This window comes from Triticum urartu, chromosome 2 (genome assembly GCF_003073215.2).
Source record: "Triticum urartu cultivar G1812 chromosome 2, Tu2.1, whole genome shotgun sequence".
Lineage (NCBI taxonomy): Eukaryota > Viridiplantae > Streptophyta > Magnoliopsida > Poales > Poaceae > Triticum > Triticum urartu.
This window is the reverse complement of record NC_053023.1, coordinates 77,491,947-77,507,836: the sequence shown is the minus strand read 5'-3', so window position 1 is coordinate 77,507,836 and position 15,890 is coordinate 77,491,947.

Below are 15,890 nucleotides of genomic sequence, written 5' to 3'. Positions count from 1 at the left end.
AACACAAACGGTTCAGATTACGGTATGCAAATTAAAGCCAGACTTCGGCGCTAAGCCAAGAGACACTACAATTTGTCAAAATATTCAGCTAAAAATCAATAGCTCTATCTATTTTTTTCAACTAAAATTCTGTAATTAAGCATAAATTTCGTTCATACTAGAGATTAAGCAGTCGTCCTCACCGGGAAGCGAGACAGCCTTGGACCGCCGCCGGCCTCGCTCCGACTGGTATATATTAATGGCGCCGCCGAGCGGCCGCACCCCTCCATCCTCACCACACACACAATTCCTCTCTCTCCGCCCGCATCCTTGATGCCGCTCTGAGTTCTGAAAGCCGTCAGTGTACGAGGATGCTGCCAAAGCGCCCCATCGGAGGGAGTGGCGACGCCGGGGCTGCTGAAGCACCGGAGCACGACGTGAATATGGAGACATAGGTTTCCATCCCCGTCGACAAGGTGGAGAACGAGGCTGCCAAAAAGCAAAGGCGGGTCGAGAAAGAACTGCAAGAGACTCCAGCAAGCCTAGACTTCATCAACAACCTCCCCGATGATATGTTCATAGTCATCATATCCCTCCTCCCAATCAAATATCGGGCGAGGGCAGCCGCCCTTTCCCAGCGGTGGCGCACCCTATGGCTCTGCACCCCTGTCGACCTCATCGACGCCCACAAGCTCTGCCATGGCTATCGCCAAACCTTGGATGCATTCTCCCAGATCCTCGGCAGTCACGATGGCCCAATCAAAGGCCTTATCACGGGCAAGGTCCATTCCAATGGCAAGGACCGAGCCAAGCTTGACGAGTGGTTCTGATCTCGCACCATAGACCAGCTCGAGAAGCTAAGTTATAATGATGGGCATATGCGCTTGCTGCCAACGTCCGTGCTCCGCTTCGCGCCCACGCTGCGCCTCGCCAAGTTCATGAACTGCCATTCCCCCTCCCTTAATGACACGCCCACTCTTTTTCTACCATGACTGAAGCACCTCGAGCTCGTAGCCATCCACATCGCAAAGGATGACATGGAGCGCCTGCTCTGCGGCTGTACTGCACTCGAGTTCCTTCGTCTTCAGGCGATGAATTGGTGGAGTACCTTGCACATCACCTCCAGGACTCTCTGGACTATTTATGTGTGTTGTTGGTGCTGCAATGAGAGATCACAAAAGGTGGACCACAATATGGTCATCCTGGACACACCTTCACTTGAGAGATTACTTGTAGTTGATCAACAAGGTCCAACAAGAATCAATGTCATTTCTGCGCCGAAATTGAAAGTGGTGGGCTACTCGTCTGTCTTCAACTTTCAGGTACAACAGTCTCCTTATATACCTCTCCTTCTTGATATCAATGTTATTTCTAGTTTTGAAGATGTATGTTCGTCTGTCATCCAGCGAAGCATCACCCAGACTCTGGGCACAATGAAGGTCTTGGCACTAGAATCTGTTGGCCCCAACCTGGACCAAGTTGTTAGTTGCCTGAGATGCTTTCCGTGCCTGAAGAATTTGTATATCGAGGTGATGTTCCTTTCCTGTTAAATGTTAACCATAAGGGAGTTCAATATTTTTGCACCTTTTCCCAAGTTTACAATGACAATGTACTACGATTTCTGAAGGAATTTTGGAGGATTTTAGGACATACACCCCCACCCCATATTGGTTGCTTCATTCATATGGTTACAATCGTCCATAAGCATTTCTCCTTTGGATTCATATGTACTAGTTTTCTTAGGGAATTTTTCATCCAATCCAACCTCTTGTGAAGAAGACTACATGTTTCTACTCCCTCTGTCCCATAATGTAAGACATTTTTTAACACTAGTGTAGTGTCAAAAAATGTCTTACAATATGGGATGGAGGGAGTAGATTGTAATCAAATGCCCATGTTAATCATGCCAGATCGAAGATGGCATGTTGGTGCATTTTACAAATCGTGCAAACCAAATGGGCGTGTAGCAGTGTTCAAAACTGCATGTAGGCACTAACACGTTCTCTTCTTTTGCAGTGCATATTAGGCTTGGAGGTGGATGATGTTTATAATGACAATCACATCGAATGCCTGGATCTGCATCTCTCAAATATTACTTTGAACTCCTACCGAGGGACCCCACCGGAGATTACACTCGCCAGGTTCTTTCTTGCCAGAGCAAAGGCGCTGAGGGTACTGAGGTTGAACATGCATTTAATTAGGAAAGATCAATGGTATGATTATCAGAGCTGGCTGGTACTGTGGAAAGGAAGTGCCTCCAAAAATGCCGAACTTCGTATTGGTAGAGCATATGGCAAAGCAATTGGAAGTTATTGTGTCAAACCCATACATGACTTGTCAGCGGCTGATCCCTTTTCAGAAATGACGCAACTTGCAATGATTGAATTTGGGCATTGTAATCTTTGAATTTGAACCTTGCAATATTTATGGAATTTGTTATATTGAACCATTTATGTTCTCATGTCTCAATGCAAACAGTTCATCCGGGTGAACTGCATGTCATACATCGCACACACCTTGATCTGGCTGACCGTTTCTTATGTGTTGCCTAATCACAAATAGTTCATCCGAGTGAACTGTATGCTGTACATCGCAAACGCCTTGATCTGGCTGGCCATTTCTTTTGTGTTGCCTAATCACAAACAGTTCATCCGAGTGAACCGTATGCTGTACATTACACACACCTTCATCTGGCTGCCCGTTTCTTTTGTTCCTCCTCATCGAAAACTGTTAATTGAACTGAACTGTATGCCCTGAATCGCACACGCAACTAAAATATGAACCGTGTTTGATGCATCCGTTATCGCAAACGTCTTGCGCCTTTTTTGATGGTTTTTTTACACCACCGTTTGCGATTGTTGCATCACACACATTTTCGTCGAAGGGTCTCTGGTCGTAGTGTCGCGTTAGCAGCATCCTGTAGTAGTTCTTGTTTTTGCAGGGCATGTTGTGATGTGATATGGTTAAGATGTGATGAGATATAAATTGTTTATGAGATGATCATGTTTTCTAAAAGTTATCGGCAACTGGTAGGAGCCTTATGGTTGTCACTTTATTGTATGCAATGCAATCGCCATGTAATTGATTTACTTTATCACTAAGCGATAGCGATAGTCGTAGAAGCAATAGTTGGTGACAATGGAGATCATGACGATGATTTGGAGATGGAGATCAAAGGCACAAGATGATGATGGCCATATCATGTCACATATTTTGATTGCATGTGATGTTTATCCTTTATGCATCCTATTTTGCTTAGTACGACGGTAGCATTATAAGATGACCCCTCACTAAATTTCAAGGTATAAGTGTTCTCCCTCAATATGCACCGTTGCTACAGTTTATCATGTCGAGACACCACGTGATGATCGGGTGTGATAAGCTCTACGTTCACATACAACGGGTGCAAGCCAGTTTTGCACGTGCGGAATACTCAGGTTAAACTTGACGAGCCAAGCATATGCAGATATGGCCTCGGAACACTGAGATCGAAAGATCGAACGTGAATCATATAGTAGATATGATCAACATAGAGATGTTCACCATTGAAAACTACTCCATCTCACTTGATGATCGGACATGGTTTAGTTGATATGGATCACATGATAATTTAGATGACTAGAGGGATGTCTGTCTAAGTGGGAGTTCTTAAGTAATATGATTAATTGAACTTAAATTTATCATGAACTTAGTCCTGATAGTATTTGCACATCTATGTTGTAGATCAATAGCTCGCGTATTGCTTCCTCGTTTTATTTATGATATGTTCCTAGAGATAACTAAGTTGAAAGATGATAGTAGCAATGCTGCGGACTAGGTGTGTGATCTGAGGATTATCCTCATTGCTACACAGAAGTATTATGTCCTTGATGCACCGCTAGGTGACAGAACTATTGCAGGAGCAGATGTAGACATTATGAACATTTGACAAGCTCGGTATGATGACTACTTGATAGTTTAGTGCACCATGCTTTACGGCTTAGAATCGGGACTTCAAAAATGTTTTGAACGACATGGATCATATGAGATGTTCCAAGAATTGAAATTGGTATTTCAGACTCATGCCCATGTTAAGAGGTATGAGACCTGTGACAAAGTACTTTGCCTACAAGATGGAGGAGAATAGCTCAGCTAGTGAGCATATGCTCAGAAAGTCTGGTACTACAATCACTTGAATCAAGTGGGAGTTAATCTTCCAGGTAAGACAGTGATTGATAGAGTTCTCTAGTCACTATCACCAAGTTACTAGAACTTCGTGATGAACTATAATATGCGAGGGATGACGAAAACGATTCGCAAGCTCTTCGCGATGCTGAAATCGGCGAAGGTAGAAATCAAGAAAAAGCATCAAGTGTTGATGGTTGACAAGACCACTAGTTTCAAGTAAAAGGGCAAGGAAAAGAAAGGGAACTTAAAGAAGAATGGCAAGAAAGTTGCCACTCCCATGAAGAAGCCCAAAGCCAGACCCAAGACTGAAACTAAGTGCTTCTACTGCAAAAGAAATGGTCACTGGAAGTGGAACTGCCCTAGATACTTCGCGGATAAGAAGGATGGCAAAGTGAACAAAGGTATATTTTATATACATATTATTGATGTATACTTTACTAGTGTTTATAGCAACCCCTCAGTATTTGATACCGGTTCAGTTGCTAAGAGTAGTAACTTGAAATAGGAGTTGCAAGATAAACAGAGAGTAGTTAAGGACGAGGTGACGATGTGTGTTGGAAGTAATTTCAAGGTTGATACGATCACCATCGCATACTCCTTCTACCTTCGAGATTAGAATTAAACCTAAATAAATGTTATTTGGTGTTTGCGTTGAGCATTAATATGATTAGATCATGTTTATTGCAATACGGTTATTCATTTAAGTCAGAGAATAATTGTTGTTCTGTTTATATGAATAAAACCTTCTATGGTCATACACCCAATGTGAATGGTTTATTGAATCTCGATTGTAGTGATACACATATTCAAAATATTGATGCCAAAAGATGCAAAGTTGATAATGATAGTGCAACATATTTGTGGCTCTGTCGTTTAGGTCATATTAGTGTAAAGCGCATGATGAAACTCCATGTTGATGGGCTTTTGGAGTCACTTGATTATGAATCACTTGATGCTTGCGAACCATGCCTCATGGGCAAGATGACTAAGACTCCGTTCTCCGGAACAATGGATTGAAAATAATACATACCGATGTATGCGGTCCAATGAGTGTTGAGGCTCGCGGCGGGTATCATTATTTTCTGACCTTCACATATGATTTGAGCAGATATGGGTATATCTATTTAATACAACATAAGTCTGAAACATTTGAAAAGTTCAAAGAATTTCAGAGTGATCGTAACAAGAAAATAAAGTTTCTATGATCTGATCGCAGAGGCGAATATTTGAGTTACGAGTTAGGTCTTTATTTGAAACTGCTACCTCTTGAGCATTGCGTTGGTTTTCCCTTAAAGAGGAAAGGGTGATGCAGCAAAGTAGCGGAAGTATTTCCCTCAGTTTTTAGAACCAATGTATCAATCCAGTAGGAGGCCACGCACGAGTTCCTCGCACCTACACAAACAAATAAATCCTCGCAACCAACGCGATAAGGGGTTGTCAATCCCTACACGGTCACTTACGAGAGTGAGATCTGATAGATATGATAAGATAATATTTTTGGTATTTTTATGATAAAGATGCAAAGTAAAATAAAAATGGCACCAGAAATAGCTTGTTGCCGGGAGATTAATATGATGGAAAATAGACCCGGGGGCCATAGGTTTCACTAGTGGCTTCTCTCAAGATCATAAGTATTACGGTGGGTGAACAAATTACTGTTGAGCAATTGACATAATTGAGCATAGTTATGAGAATATCTAGGTATGATCATGTATATAGGCATCACGTCCGAGACAAGTAGACCGACTCCTGCCTGCATCTACTACTATTACTCCACACATCGACCGCTATCCAGCATGCATCTAGAGTATTATGTTCATAAGAACAGAGTAACGCATTAAGCAAGATGACATGATGTAGAGGGATAAACTCATGCAATATGATATAAACCCCATCTTGTTATCCTCGATGGCAAAAATACAATATGTGCCTTGCTGCCCCTACTGTCACTGGGAAAGGACACCGCAAGATTGAACCCAAAGCTAAGCACTTCTCCCATTGCAAGAAAGATCAATCTAGTAGGCCAAACCAAACTGATAATTCAAAGAGACTTGCAAAGATAACCAATCATACATAAAAGAAATTCAGAAGATTCAAATATTGTTCATAGATAAACTTGATCATAAACCCACAATTCATCGGTCTCAACAAACACACCGCAAAAGAAGATTACATCGAATAGATCTCCACGAGAGAGGGGGAGAACATTGTATTGAGATCCAAAAAGAGAGAAGAAGCCATCTAGCTAATAACTATGGACCCAAAGGTCTGAGGTAAACTACTCACACATCATCAGAGAGGCTATGGTGTTGATGTAGAAACCCTCCGTGATCGATGGCCCCTCCGGCGGAGCTCCGAAATAGGCCCCAAGATGGGATCTCACGGGTACAGAAGGTTGCGGCGGTGGAATTAGGTTTTTGGCTCCATATCTGGTAGTTTAGGGGTACGTAGGTGTATATAGGAGGGAGTACGTCGGTGGAGCAGCAGGGGGCCCACGAGGGTGGAGGGCGCGCCCCCCTACCTCGTGGCTTCCTGGTTGATGTCTTGGCGTAGGGTCCAAGTCCTCTGGATCACGTTCGTTCCAAAAATCACGTTCCCGAAGGTTTCATTCCGTTCGGACCCTGTTTGATATTCTTTTCCTACGAAACTCTGAAATAGGCAAAAAACAACAATTCTGGGCTAGGCCTCCGGTTAATAGGTTAGTCCCAAAAATAATATAAAAGTGTATAATAAAGCCCAATAATGTCCAAAACAGAATATAATATAGCATGGAGCAATAAAAAATTATAGATACGTTGGATACGTATCAAGCATCCCAAAGCTTAATTCCTGCTCATCCTTGAGTAGGTAAATGATAAAGACAGAATTTTGATGTGGAATGCTACTTGGCATAATTTCAATGTAATTCTTCTTAATTGTGGAATGAATATTCAGATCCGAAAGATTCAAGATAAAAGTTCAATATTGACATAAAAATAATAATACTTCAAGCATACTAACTAAGCAATTATGTCTTCTCAAAATAACATGGCCAAAGAAAGTTCATCCCTACAAAATCATATAGTTTAGTCATGCTCCATTTTCGTCACACAAGAATGCTCTCATCATGCACAACCCCGATGACAAGCCAAGCAATTGTTTCATACTTTAGTAATCTCAAACTTTTTCAACTTTCACGCAATACATGAGCGTGAGCCATGGATATAGCACTATGGGTGGAATAGAATATAATGATGGGGGTTATGTGGAGAAGAAGAAAAAGGAGAAAATCTCACATCAACGAGGCTAATCAATGAGCTATGGAGATGCCCATCGATTGATGTCAATGCAAGGAGTAGGGATTGCCATGCAACGGATGCACTAGAGCTATAAATATATGAAAGCTCAACAAAAGAAACTAAGTGGGTGTGCATCCAACTTGCTTGCTCACGAAGACCTAGGGCACTTGAGGAGGCCCATTGTCAGAATATACAAGCCAAGTTCTATAATGAAAAATTCCCACTAGTATATGAAAGTGAAAAAACAAGAGACTCTCTATCATGAAGATTATGGTGCTACTTTGAAGCACAAGTGTGGTAAAAGGATAGTAACATTGTCCCTTCTCTCTTATTCTCTAATTTGTTTGGGCCTTCCCTTTTTTATGGCATTTTTTTTATTCCCCACTTGGGACAATGCTCTAGAAAATGATGATCATCACACTTCTATTTATTTACAACTCAATGATTACAACTCGATACTAGAACAAAGTATGACTCTATATGAATGCCTCCGGCGGTGTACCGGGATATGCAATGAACCAAGAGTGACATGTATGAAAAATTATGAATGGTGGCTTTGCCACAAATACTATGTCAACTACATGGTCATGCAAAGCAACATGACAATGATGAATGTGTCATGATAAACGAAACGGTGGAAAGTTGCATGGAAATATATCTCGGAATGACTATGGAAATGCCATAATAGGTAGGTATGGTGGCTGTTTTGAGGAAGATATAAGGAGGTTTATATGTGAAAGAGCGTATCATATCACGGGGTTTGGATGCACCGGCGAAGTTTGCACCAACTCTCAATGTGAGAAAGGGCAATGCACGGTACGGAAGAGGCTAGCAATGGTGGAAAGGTGAGAGTGCGTATAATCCATGGACTCAACATTAGTCATAAAGAACTCATATTCTTATTGCAAAAATCTACAAGTCATCAAAAACCAAGCACTACACGCATGCTCCTAGGGGGATAGATTGGTAGGAAAAAACCATCGCTCGTCCCCGACCGCCACTCATAAGGAGGACAATCAAAGAACACCTCATGTTTCAAATTTGTTACATAACGTTTACCATACGTGCATGCTACGGGACTTGCAAACTTCAACACAAGTATTTCTCAAATTCACAACTACTCAACTAGCACAACTTTGATATCACTACCTCCATGTCTCAAAACAATCATAAAGCATCAAACTTCTCTTAGTATTCAACACACTCATAAGAAAGTTTTTACTAGTCTTGAATACCTAGCATATTAGGATTATTTAAGAAAATTACCATGCTATTCTCTCAAAATAATCTAAGTGAAGCATGAGAGAATAATAGTTTCTATGAAACAAGTCCACCACAGTGCTCTAAAAGATATAAGTGAAGTACTAGAGCAAAAACTATATAACTCAAAAGATATAAGTGAAGCACATAGAGTATTCTAATAATTTCCAAACCATGTGTGTCTCTCTTGAAAGGTGTGTACAGCAAAGATGATTGTGGTAAACTAGAAAATAAAGACTCAAATCATACAAGACGCTCCAAGCAAAACACATATCATGTGGTGAATAAAAATATAGATCCAAGTAAAGTTACCGATGGAAGTAGACAAAAGAGGGGATGCCTTCCGGGGCATCCCCAAACATGGTGCTCAATGCTATATATTATTTCCCAATGATGTATGGCTATCCTATGATGTTTGAGTAGATCTGTTTTGTCCTATGGGTTAATTGATGATCATGATTGGTTTGAGTTGCATGTTTTATTATTGGTGATGCCCTATGGTGCTCTTCGGGTCGTGCAAGCGTGAGGGATCCCTGCTGTAGGGTTTGCAATATGTTCATGATTTGCTTATGGTGGGTGGCGTGAGTGACAGAAGCACAGACCCGAGTAAGTAGGTTGTTTGCGTATGGGAGTAAAGAGGCTTGATGCCTTATAATGCTATGGTTGGGTTTTACCTTAATGATCTTTAGTAGTTGCGGATGCTTGCTAGAGTTCCAATCATAAGTGCATATGATCGAAGAAGAGAACGTATGTTAGCTTATGCCTCTCCCTCAAATAAAATTCCAATAATGATTACCGGTCTAGTTACTGATTGCCTAGGGACAAATAACTCTCTTGTGACAAAAAGCTCTCTACTAAAACTAACTTAGTTGTTTCTTTATCTAAACAGCCCCTACTTTTTATTTAAGTGCACTTCATTATCTTGCAAACCTACCCAACAACACCTACAAAGTACTTCTAGTTTCATACTTGTTCTAGGTAAAGCGAACGTAGAGTTGTATCGGTGGTCGATAGAACTTGAGGGAATATTTGTTCTACCTTTAGCTCCTCGTTGGGTTCGACACTCTTGCTTATCGAAAGAGGCTATAATTGATCCCCTATACTCATGGGTTATCAGTGTGCTATCAAACGTCACAATTATGTGTTTGTTGGGTTGGCATAGATCAAGATTAGGATTTGTCACTCCGAGTATTGAAGAGGTATCTTTGGGCCCTCTCGGTAATGCATATCATGATAAGCCTTGCAAGCAATGTGACTAATGAGTTAGTTGCTGGATGATTCATTACGGAACGAGTAAAGAGACTTGCCTGTAACGATATTGAACTAGGTATGAGGATGCCTACGTTCGAATCTTGGGCAAGTAACATACCGATGACAAAGGGAATGACGTATGTTGTCATTGCGGTTTGACCGATAAAGATCTTCGTAGAATATGTAGGAACCAATATGAGCATCCAGGTTCCGCTATTGGTTATTGACCGGAGATGTGTCTTGGTCATGTCTATATAGTTCTCGAACCCGTAGGGTCTGCACGCTTAACGTCCGATGACAATTTGTATTATGAGTTATGTGTTTTGGTGACCAAAGTTTGTTCGGAGTCCCAGATGAGATCACGGACATGAAGAGGAGTCTCGAAATGGTCGAGAGGTAAAGATTCATATATTTGAAGGTAGTATTAATGGTTCCAAGTGATTCGGGTATTTTTCCGGAGTACCGAGGGGTTCCCGGACCCCCCCCCCCTCGAGGGGGGGGAAGTAATTGGGCCTTATTGGGCCATAAGGGAGAAGAGGAGGCAGGCCAAGGGAGGAGGCGCCCCCCCATCGAGTCCGAATTGGAATAGGGGAGGGGGCGGCGCCCCCCTTGCCCTTTCCTACTCCCTCTCCCTTTCCCTCTTTCCCCCTCCGGAAAAGGAAAGGGGAATCCTACTAGGACTTGGGAGTCCTCGTAGGACTCCCCACACTTGGCGCGCCCCTAGGGGGCCGGCCTCCTCCCTCTCCTGCTTTATATACGGGGGCAGGGGGCACCCCAAAGGAGATCAATTGTTCTTAGCCGTGTGCGGTCCCCTCCTCCAAAGTTTACCACCTCAGTCATATTGTTGTAGTGCTCAGGCGAAGCCTTGCATGGATCACATCACCAAAACCGTCGCCACGCCGTCGTGCTGACGGAACTAAACACTTCCGCTTTCGGTCTACGAGGGTACATGGACACACTCTCCCCTCTCGTTGATATGCATCTCCTAGATAGATCTTGCGTGATCTTAGGAATTTTTTTGAATTACTACATTCCCAACATGCCCCCCACATATATATAGGTGGGAGAGGGAGAGGGGCGGAAAGGGGTGCCCCAAGTAGGAGTAATCCTACTTGGGCGCCTCCTATAAATCGGCCTCCCTCCTTCCATAAGTGTCGGAGGGGGGAGGAAAGAGAGGGAGGAGGGGAAGGAAAGGGGAGGCCAAATCCTCCCCTTTCCTCCTCCCTTCCCTCCTTTCCTTTCCCCCTTATTTCGGCCTATAGGGGGCAGCTGGTCTGTCCAACTCTTGGCCCATTAGGCCCATATAGTTTGTCGGGGGTTGCTTGGAACCCCTTCCGGTGACCCGATACGTACCTGGTACCCACAGAACACTTCCGGTGTCCAAATACTATTGTCCTATATATGAATATTTACCTCTCGGCCATTTCGAGACTCCTCATCATGTCCGTGATCTCATCCGGGACTCCAAACAACATTCGGTCACCAAATCACATAACTCATATAATACAAAATCATCATCGAACGTTATGCGTGCGGACCCTACGGGTTCGAGAACTATGTAGACATGACCGGGACGCCTCTCCGGTCAATAACCAATAGCGGAACCTAGATGATCATATTGGTTCCCACATATTCTACGAATATCTTTATCGGTCAAACCGTAATGACAACAAACGTTATTCCCCTTGTCATCGGTATGTTACTTCCCCGATATTCGATCGTCGGTATCTTCATACCTAATTCAATCTCATTACCGGCAAGTCTCTTTACTCATTGTGTAATCCATCATCCTGCAACTAACTCATTAGTCACATTGCTTGCAAGGCTTATCATGATGTGCATTACCGAGAGGGCCCACAGATACCTCTCTAATACTCGGAGTGACAAATCTAATCTGGATCTATGCCAACCCAACAAACACTTTCGGAGATACATGTAGAACATCTTTATAATCACCCAGTTACGTTATGGCGTTTGATAGCACACAAGGTATTCCTCCGGTATCCGGTAGTTGCATAATCTCATAGTCAAAGGAATATGTATAAGTCATGAAGAAAGAAATAGCAATAAAACTTAACGATCATTATGCTAAGCTAACAGATGGGTCTTGTCCATCACATCATTCTCCTAATGATGTGATCCCATTCATCAAATGCACATGTCTAAGGTTAGGAAACTTAACCATCTTTGATTAATGAGCTAGTCTAGTACAGGCTTACTAGGGACACTGTGTTTTGTCTATGTATCCACACATGTATCAAGTTTCTGGTTAATATAATTCTAGCATGAATAATAAACATTTATCATGATATAAGGAAATATAAAATAACAACTTTATTATTGCCTCTACGGCATATTTCCTTCATCCCATTGCGCCACCAGCTGCGCCCTCGGCTCATCCTACTCTGGTTGGTAGGACGGAATCCTTGACGATGCCACCAGCCACATCACTGGCTTGTGCAGCTGTCGTCGTGGTTTCACTGGGGTCAGAACCTCGTTCATCCTCACCGATCACTGGGACTGTACAAACACCTACGCCATCATTAAAGTCTACGCCAACGGCTACTCTGTCAACGTTCATGGGTACTATGTCTGGAGGCATGATCACGCCCCTTCGATGTACTAACCGTCACTCCCTTGTAGCTGATGGTTCCTCTGCGACTGATGAGCACTCCCTTGCGAAGGCAATGCATCGCCAGGCCTTGAGGAATTTGGAACCCATGCCAGGTACCTCGTCCGCTCAATCTTTTCTTTCTTTTTCAGATACTCGTATTACTGGTAGCTTAAACAATGTTGGTGTATCTATGGGAAAGAACAATAATGAAATTAATCTGTCGGTTGGGGCACTTAAACACATGTAGATTAACCGTTTAAAGGTTTCTTCGAAGTGTAACAACGCCCTATACCAAACCCTGAAACCAAGGACGATGATGAAGCGGATGCCAAATATGATGGTCCACTAATCTCCCACTTGGTTGGTGAGGTTATCGAGGTGGGTTTAGATGATGCAAGACCTGGTGCAATGTTTTGTGACTTCAGTATTTGCGGAAATCTATATCGCACAGCTCTAAAAAGAAACAAAATCCGCCCAAGAAGGCGGAATGTTCCACACCAATTCGAGTTTTCACATGAGAGGCATGTTTTAGAATAGCAGAGGTCTCTCAGACTTGGCTAAACATAAACACATCGGTGATTGTGTGCGAGAACACGAATTGGATTTTGTGGCAATTTCTAAGGCGGGTAAATGTGACTTTCGCCCACACATCCTCGATCACCTATCAGGTGGTTTCGACTACACATGGCATAGTCTACCAGCTCGTGGAATGTCTGGAGGAATCCTTCTTGGGATACATACCACGACCATGGACTTGTTGGCCTTTTTGACCGGTGATTTTCATATCAAATTTCACCTATGAAACAGGGCTGATAATTTTTCATGGAGCTTGGTCGCAGTCTATGGGGCTGCCCAAGATGAGCATAAATCTACTTTCCTCCGTTAACTAGTGAACCTGGCTAAGGATAACCTGTACCCAATGCTTATTAGAGGGGATTTTAATATCCTTAGGTACCATGAAGAAAAAAATAATGACCGCTTCGACACTCATTGGACTTTCCTTTTCAATGTTGTGATTGACAGTTTGGATCTTTGGGAGGCCAGTATGTCAGGGCGGCAGTTCACTTGGGCTAATAACTGTTCTGTGCCGACGTACAAGAAGCTCGATAGGGTACTCATGGATACCTAATGGGAGCTTAAATTTCCTATGGTAACCGTGCGAGCCCTATAGCGAATCGAGGCTTTATCGGATCATGCACCAACCATTCTTGATTCTAATTCTACGAGTCATTCTGCCTGTCGCCCTTTCAAATTTGAATTGGCATGGCTGCATTAGGATAGTTTTGTAGACATAATAAAGAGTGTTTGGGAGAGGCCCGCCGTTGGTCATACACCGATTCAGAGATGGAATTATAAAATAAGGGCCATGAGGCAACGCCTCTCTGGATGGGCGAAACACACCATCGGATTGTACAAAAAAGAAAAGCAGTGCCTCTGTACCATCATTGATGACCTCGACAAAATTGCAGAGACACACACCTTATCTCAAAAAGAGATTGAATTGCAAAATCAATCTAATGAGAAGGTTGCCCGTCTATTCGCGAAGAGGAGATCAAATACTACCAGAGGTCCAAAGCTGACATCATCCTAATGGGAGATAGTAATACAAAATGCTTCCAATTGGTCACCAATGGTCGACATAGGAAGAAATGTATTCATAGTCTCCAACAGGATGAGGGGCGGATTGAAGGTCGAGAGGAGCTCAAAAAGTATATCACCAGCTACTACAAATCTCTTTTCGGGGCGCCGGATGAAGGGAATGTCACCCTTGACGAGGCCCGAATAGATGATATTTCAACAGTCACGGTGGAAGAGAACAATATCCTCACGGCACATGAGGTAGTCCTGGATTAGGGGGTATCCGGACAGCCGGACTATATCCTTTGGCCGGACTGTTGGACTATGAAGATACAAGATTGAAGATGCCGTCTCGTGTCCGGATGGGACTCTCCTTGGTGTGGAAGGCAAGCTTGGCGATACGGATATGTAGATCTCCTCCCATTGTAACCGACTCTGTGTAATCCTAGCCTCCTCTGGTGTCTATATAAACCAAAGGGTTTAGTCCGTAGGACAACAAAAATCATACCATAGGCTAGCTTCTAGGGTTTAGCCTCTACGATCTCCTGGTAGATCAACTCTTGTACTACTCATATCATCAATATCAATCAAGCAGGAAGTAGGGTATTACCTCCATAGAGAGGGCCCGAACCTGGGTAAACATCGTGTCCCTTGCCTCTTGTTACCATCCGCCTTAGACGCATAGTTCGGGACCCCCTACCCGAGATCCTCTGGTTTTGACACCGACGTTGGTGCTTTCATTGAGAGTTCCACTGTGTCGTCACCATAAGGCCTGATGGCTCCTTCGATCATCGGTAGCGATGCGGTCTAGGGTGAGGTTTTCCTCCTCGGACAGATCTTCGTATTCGGCGGCTTCGCACTGTGGGCCAACTCGCTTGGCCACCTAGAGCAGATCGAGAGCTAACCCCCTGGCCACTAGGTCAGGTTTGAAAACTTGAACTACACGGCCGACATCTGTGGAGACTTGATCTTCGATGGATTCGTGCCCATGCCAGGTGCGCCGCACGATCACGACGAGCATGATTTAGCTCTGCCGTCAGACGGCGTTCAGGAGATTGCACCAGCAACAACTCCGACCTTCAACCTGGAACAGATTGCGCCATCCGAGGACGAGCGGATAGACACCGCCACAGAGGTCGCACTCTCAGCAGCGATAGAGCCGGATACTAACCCTACCCCTCGCGAGGGCCGTGATGCCGAACCCATAGACTCATCTCCGGCCACAGACTCTGAACCGCATGCGCTCGTTCCTGTCGAATCCGACTGGGCACCGGTCATGGAGTTCATCTCCACGGATATCTTTCAGCACTCGCCCTTCGGCGATGTACTAAACTCATTAAGGTCTCTCTCTTTGTCAGGAGAACCTTGGCCGAACTATGTCCGGCTAGAATGGGATGCGGACGACAAAGAAATTCACTCCCCACCCACCACCCACTTAGTAGCCACTGTCGATGATCTAACCGACATGCTTGACTTCAACTCCAAAGACATCGATGGTATGGACAACGATGAAGGAGACGAACAGAAACCACTGCCCATGGGGCACTGGACCGCCACCTCATCATATGATATATATATATGGTGGATACACCCAAAGAAGGCAATGGTGACAAGGCAGCGGAGGATGGCCCCTTCAAGAAGCAACCCAAGCGCCGACATCAGCGGCGCCGCTCTAAGTCTCGCCATAGCAAAAGCGGTGATACCGGCACAGGAGATAACAGTACTCCGGACAGTGCTGAAGACGATGACAATCCCCTCCAACA